Consider the following 7,287-nt stretch of genomic DNA (forward strand, 5'->3'; position numbering starts at 1 on the left):
ATATCTCTGCTTCATATTTAAGAGCGGGAAAGAGATAAAAGGGAAACCTAACATTTTATTGATGTACAAGAATCAAGATTCAGAATCAAGATCAATACTTCAAATCAAGGTACTCTGTAGTTTGTACTCTTGAAATCTTGGTTTAATTTACTTTCACCTCTAACTTGTTATATGAATGTCGAGTACTGAGTTACATATAGATAATTGGATATGCAAAAGTTTGAGCCTGGTCATTTTTTTATGATTCTTTGTTCAATATTTGGTTATAGCTCACTGGGTCATAGTATTCTTGAGTATTCTTGAGTAATTAGCTTCGCTTTAACTTATATCGTTGTGATATTGTGTTTGTAATTAGTAGTTTGTTATAGTAGTTTGTTGTACATATAGTGAAAGTTGTAATTTTGTTGCATATTTGTGCAGAATGCAAAATTTTACTCCACCTGTTGATACTTCCGATAATATATTAAAAAGTAAATCTGACAACATAGGATGGGAATATAGGTGAGATGATAGATCCAAAAAATTCACAAAAGATGAAATGCAAATTGTGTAACAGAGTATTAACCGGAGGTGTTTTTCGCCTAAAACATATAGCTCGAATTAAAGGCAATGTGGTGTCTTGTGATAAATCTACTCCGCTAGACCAAGTAAAGTGTAAACGAGCACTGGATGAGATAAAACTTCTGAAAGAAAATAAAAGGAAGGCTCGTGAAGAAACCCGGGCAGAAGTTAACATAACTGAAAATAACAAAGAAGCCGATGATTGTATAGTGATCGATGGTGTTAGCGAAACAACCACACTCACTTGGTCCCATTGATCAATTTGCAAGATCGATATATTCGTCGGAAAAAAAGAGACAACAAAATATTAGTGAAGCATTGTTCAAGAGCAGGACCAATGAAGTGCACACTTATTTGGCTTCTTGGGTATATGAATCTGGAATTCCATTTAACGCAATCAACAATGACAGCTTTCGAAGATTTGTTGAGGCTGTTGAACAATTTGGTCCAGGTTATGTACCTGCAACTCAGTACCAGTTAAGGGAACCTTTGTTAAAGCAGGCCATTGAAAATACTAAAACATTAATGAAGGAACAAGAAGATGAATGGAAGATTGGGGGATGCTCGATTATGACAGACGCTTGGTCAGACCGAAAGAGGAGAAGCATAATGAATTTATGTGTCAACTGCAAGATTGGAACCAGCTTTCTATCTTCTATTGAATGTTCTTTAGAGGCACATACATGAAAGTACATATTTGACTATGTGGACAAGTGGATTGATACAGTTGGGAGTAAAAATGTAATACAAGTAGTGACTGATAATGCAACTAATAATTTTGCCGCGGCAAAACTGTTGAAGCTAAAGAGACCAAATATATTTTGGACTTCATGTGCAGCCCATACACTTAATCTCGTTCTGGAAGCAATTGGTATATTACTCAGTTAAATATTTTCTTTGTTTTACCTTGTTATTCATTTTTGTTGATGATTGTTCTACTTGTTTCTGCAGGTAAGACTCTGAGGTTTAAGTTGGTGATTGACGCGGCAAAGTCTTTGACTGTATACATTTACGCACATCATAAAACCCTTGCATTGATGAGAAAGTTCACCAAGCAAAGAGATGTTGTAAGACCAGGTGTCACGAGATTTGCAAGTTCGTTTCTTACAATGCAGAGCACGCTTGAAAAACAGGAAAACTTGAAATATATGTTCCTGTCCAGTGAATGGAGTGGTTGTAAGTGGTCTACTCAACCAAAGGGGATATCAGCCTATAATATAATTGTTAGTCAAACTTTCTGGTCGAATCTTTCATGTTGTGTAGAACTTTTTAAGCCGTTGGTTAAGTTGTTGAGACTTCTGGATGGAGATTTGAGGCCATCAATGGGTTTTATCTATGGTGAACTTAAAGATGCCAAAAAGGAAGTCATTAAGATATGCAAAGATGTGAAAGAAACATACGAGCCTATAATGTATATCATTGATTCGAGGATCAAGGATCGACTCGACGACCCATTACATTTGACTGCCTATCTCTTGAATCCTTATTATTATTACAGAGATGATGAAGCGAAAAAAGACCCTAACTGTATGGCAGCTTTATTAACTTGTATTGAGGCATTCTTCCCGGATGATTATGACATTCAACATTTGGTGTCCAACATTGAGTTGCACAGGTATAAAGCTAATATACCTGTTTCAGGCAGGCTAAACAATGATGACAATTTCAACCCTGGTAACAACTTTGTAGTTAAGATATTATGTATCCTGGTCGCATGCTTACATTTATTTAATTTAATGAATTTTTATTTAATATATAACAGTTGCGTGGTGGTCTAATTATGGTTCCGAGACACCAAATTTGCAAAGGATGGCAATGAAGATACTTGCTTTAACCACAAGTTCTTCCGGCTGCGAAATAAACCGGAGTGCCTTTGAAGGGGTTATTTTTTTAATATGTTTTGAATTAGGTTGATACTTTTTTATTTAAGTTTTCCAAGTTATCTAATTTTAATCTTCCATTGTCAGATTCATACAAAGAAGAGGAACAGGTTGGATTCAGAGAGATTGAGCAACCTTGTTTATGTTCAATTTAATTCCAAACTTATCAATAGGAATAAAAAATTGCAGAACAAGTGTGATGCGTTGTTAACAAATGATTCTCGTATGGCTCAAGAGTAAATTATGGAGTGTGGCGATGAAGATGAGTCCGAAGGTTCAACAAACACATTCGAAGAGACAATTAGAGAACTTGAAGAAGATGATTTTGATTCAGAAGAAGAACTAGAAATTGATGATGATTTTATGTTCCGTGACACAGATTTGAACTGTTGGTGATATTTTGAAGCCTAAGCAGATCTTATAAATAACCATTTTTGTTAATGCTCTAAATATATAGTATAGGGCAAAAAAACTTAAGTCACACAATGTGTAAGTATAGGCTGTTGATTTTTGAGGAAGGCAAGTGCCTGACTGATATGCTAGTTCTGAATTCTGATATATAAATTCGGATGTAATTATGTAAATGTTAGTGATCAAGTTAATAGATCACTTTTTGTAAACCTGGGGACTTGGTAATATAACCATTTGATGTTGTATTAAATTACTAGCATAAGTTGTGTATACGTATACCATATTTATATTTATATATTTTAAAAAAAATATTAAAGTACTTCCGATTAGTGGTCTGATTAATCCTTCCGATTAATCCCCGATTTACCGATTAATCCCTACAAGGTACCTTTACCGATTATGTCCGATTAGCGATTTTTGGAACACTGCTTGTAATGTATATGAAGACATGAAGATTTGAAGATCAAGGGTAATCCCACACGGAGGCCATCCAAGGAAGCAATACAAGAAAGAAGACATGTAATAGTTAGCCTGTATTTATTTTCCACCTTAGATTGACCTAGATCTTTGTCATTAGCTTGATAAAAATGACATAGGATGAAGCCATAACCAACCATGTTTATTTATTGTACTTTACATAAATATGCACATATGATGAATATATGTATAGAGTAGTTTATAAAGATGCATGCTTAATTAGATTAAGGATGTATGTATTAGATACGACACTCATGCCATGCTTGCTAAACAAGATAAAATCTGTAACAATTTATGATTTTAAAATGAACAAATTATTATGAGATTCTCGTGTTTATGAAATACGGAATAAAATACAAATTTTCTTTGTTTCTGACATGGGGCAATTTTGTCAAAATCGATTTCATTGAACTTGTAAGGTTGTGGGTTTTAAGCGAGACCGTTGTGACTCCCTCACTACCTGGAAATCAAACCATTGCCGAATATTGATTTGAAGTATTTTATTCAAGGAAAAATTGGGAATTTCTTTATGATGAGATCATGGTCATTTTAAAATTAATAAAACCCTAAAGTTAATATTAAGTTGATCAGATGGCTTCCAATGAGTCCAATGCGTTAACCCTTAGATCGACCAGGAGTGGGTTCGCCAAAGCAAAGTACTCCTATCTATCGTGGGAGATGTGTTGAAGTATATTTATACTTTTTGACTATTGGGTTTGACTTAACTAAGTTATCACAATAGGATTGTGAACTTAGAGGCATAGAGTTTGGCGATATTTATTAGATAAATATGAACAAATGTTGTTCCACCAAGCTATCCAAGAGTTATATATTTGATATAATTGACAAATGTTGTCTACCTAAATAATCATATTTTAGGAGAAAAGCCAAAGCTGACCTAACGCGTGGTGAAATATGGATATTGGCTCACTAGAAAGGATATAGAAGATATTTTTTCCGAATTAATAGTTAGGGCTATTGATTTGATAAAAATAGTGGGAGATATATATTATGAATATATATATGAATAATCACTTGAACATAATTTAATGATCATCTGTAGACTAAGTCATTTTATGCACTTTAATATTGTAGAAATCAAATGACAAATAACAGAAATAACTTCTCTATGTAATAGTCCTTGAGAAGGACAAGCTGACATGAAATAATTTCCTCGATTGACATGGGACTTGAGGATTATTCTCAGGTTCAAGGATGTCACTCAAACCCCTCCCATATTTCTTCTAGCTGAGAATGAAACATGTGCAGAACAAAATGCTTACCAGAAGCAAATTAATTATGCAACTGATGTTTCATGTCTCAAGCTTGTAATTATTAGTGCTGAGCTTTAGAAGAAACAAGAGCATAATGATGCTTATGATATGATTGAGCACCTTCAAAAGATGTTTGGAGGATAGGCTCGTCAGGAAGATTTGACAATAATAAGGAACCATACTTTTGCATTAATGGGAGAATCATATCCGGTTTGACCACATGTTCTAAAGGTGATATGAATATGTACTTTGATATTTTGGGTTTCAAGAATGGTCTAGAGACTCAGTTTGATTTGATCAAACGAACTTTGAACAACTTCTATTCTCAGTTTGTTAAGAACAAAAGGAATGAGATAGACAGAACACTCACTGAGTTGTTAAGCATGTTTAGCACTGTTGAAAATAACACGGTAAAGGCATGAATTACGTCCATATTGATGATGTACACATGTAATGCAGATGGGAAAGGAAAGTGGACAGGCAAGGTGAAGATTTGATCTTATTCAGTGCCAAACCAAAGTCCAATCCCAAAGGGCTTTTGAAGCCAAATAATGGTGTTGCTCAAGGAGATGATTGTCATTTCTGTGGAAATAACTAGATGAATGGAAGTTAAATTATCAAGCTTATTTGGAAGATCTAAAGAAGAAGACTAGCAATGGTCAAGCTTCAGGTATAGGGTTAGAATTGGAGCAAAAGTTGTTGCTCTAGTTGAAGGAACTCGATACCTAATTTTGCTCATAAGGCGAGATTGAGAACTTGATAAATTGTTATTACGTTCCTGCCTTTAGCGGATACATTAAGTCAATTTCTTGTCAGGATAAGAAAGGTTTTCATCTTAATTAAATAAACAATAGTTGTTTATTCTATGTCAATGATAAGACTTATAATGTTGCACAATTAGTTAACAATTTATATGTTCTAAGTTGACTCAAATCAAACAATACCTCTAGCATTGTCGTTAAGCCATATTAATAAGAAACGCATTATGAGTTACATATAGATGAATACTTTGATAAGTTTGATTTTGAATCATACGGAAGATGCGAACTTTGTCTCATTGGCAAAATGACTAAAGCTTCTTTTACCTGATCAGGTGAAAGGGCCACCGAACGATTATGACTTATATATAATGATGTATATGGTCGAATACGTATGATGGCAAGTGGGGGCTTATACTACTTCATAACATTTACTGATGATTTCAGTAGATATGGATATGTGGTTCTTATGAAGAACAAATCCGATTCTTTTGAAATGTTGAAAGAATATAAGGCCGAAGTAGAAAAGAAAACAAGGGAAAAGTATAAAAGTTTTACGATCAGATCGTGGAGGAGAATACTTAAACCTTAAATTCAAGAGTTTCTTGAAGGAGTGTGATAGTGTATCATAGCTTACTCCTTCTAGAACACCTCAATGGAATAGATATTTTAAGAGGAGAAATCGTGCCTTGTTGGACATAGTGCGATCAATGATGAGTCAAGTGGATCTTCCATTCAGTTTCTAGGGTTATGCTCTAGAAACGACTGCATATACACTTAACCAAGTTCCGACTAAAGCGGTTCAAAATACTCTGTATGAGATATAGAGTGAAAAATGTCATAGCATGTCATTTATGAAAATTTAGGGATGTGAAACGTTTGTAAAACATTTAGCCTCTGACAATCTTGGACCATAACTAGATAGATGCTATTTTGTGGGATATCTAAGTGAGACTAGGTTATAGTTTTATAATCCTTTTGAGAAAAAAGTGTTTGTTGCTCGGGCCGCTGTATTTTTTGTGGGAGAACTACTTTCTAAGAAAATCAGTGGGAGGATAATACATCTCGATGAAGATCAAGAACAACATGATAACATTATACCAGAGTTGGAATAAGATCAGGATGTATATCAAAATATTGAAAGTACTTCCTGTTTAGGAAACACGGATTATTCGTAGATCTAGTAGGATTCACCATGAGTCCGGGAGAAATTATGGATTTATTTTGACTCAAGATGGTGAAGTGATGCTTACGAATAATGATAAACCTCTCACCTACCAAGATGCTATAAACAGTTCAGACTCCGAGAGATGGCTATAGGCCATGAAATCCGAGATGGAATCCATGTATCAAAATAAAGTACTGACTTTAGTTGATCCACTCGAAGGGGTAAAACCTATAGGGTGCAAGTGGATTTTCAAGAAGAAAACTGGCATGGATGGTAAAGTACAGACCTATAAGACGCAACTAGTGGAAAAATCAAACAAATTCATGGTATAGACTATGATGAGAGTTTTTCACTGGTTACTATGGTCAAGTCCATCAAGATTTTGTTAGCAATGGTTGCTTACTTTGACTATGAGATTTGGCAAATTGATGTCAAAACTGCTTTCTTATATGGGAGCCTTGAACATGATGTATATATGATACAACCTGTGGGTTTTGTCAATCCAAAGTTTGCTAAGATAGTTTGTAAGTTGCTTCTATCTATTTATAGATTGAAGCAAGCCTCAAGGAGAATGAATATTCATTTTGATGAAACGGTCAAAGAGTTTGGTTTTACTCAAAATGAAGATGAACCATGTGTTTACAAGAAGGTTAGTTGGTGCCATGTGACATTCCTAGTATTATATATAGATGACATATAATAAATAAGAAATGTCATACCTTATCTACAGGCTGTTAAGACTTGGTTGATAAATAGTT

The 7,287-nt window shown here is 34.3% G+C and overlaps 1 pseudogene; it reads left to right on the forward strand.

Annotated features, from left to right (window-relative positions):
* The first annotated feature begins 777 nt into the window (after nucleotides 1–777).
* LOC141714973 (uncharacterized) lies at nucleotides 778–2,681 on the forward strand (annotated as a pseudogene).
* The last annotated feature ends 4,606 nt before the right edge of the window (nucleotides 2,682–7,287 follow it).

This window comes from Apium graveolens, chromosome 3 (genome assembly GCF_009905375.1).
Source record: "Apium graveolens cultivar Ventura chromosome 3, ASM990537v1, whole genome shotgun sequence".
In the NCBI taxonomy this organism is placed as follows: Eukaryota; Viridiplantae; Streptophyta; class Magnoliopsida; order Apiales; family Apiaceae; genus Apium; species Apium graveolens.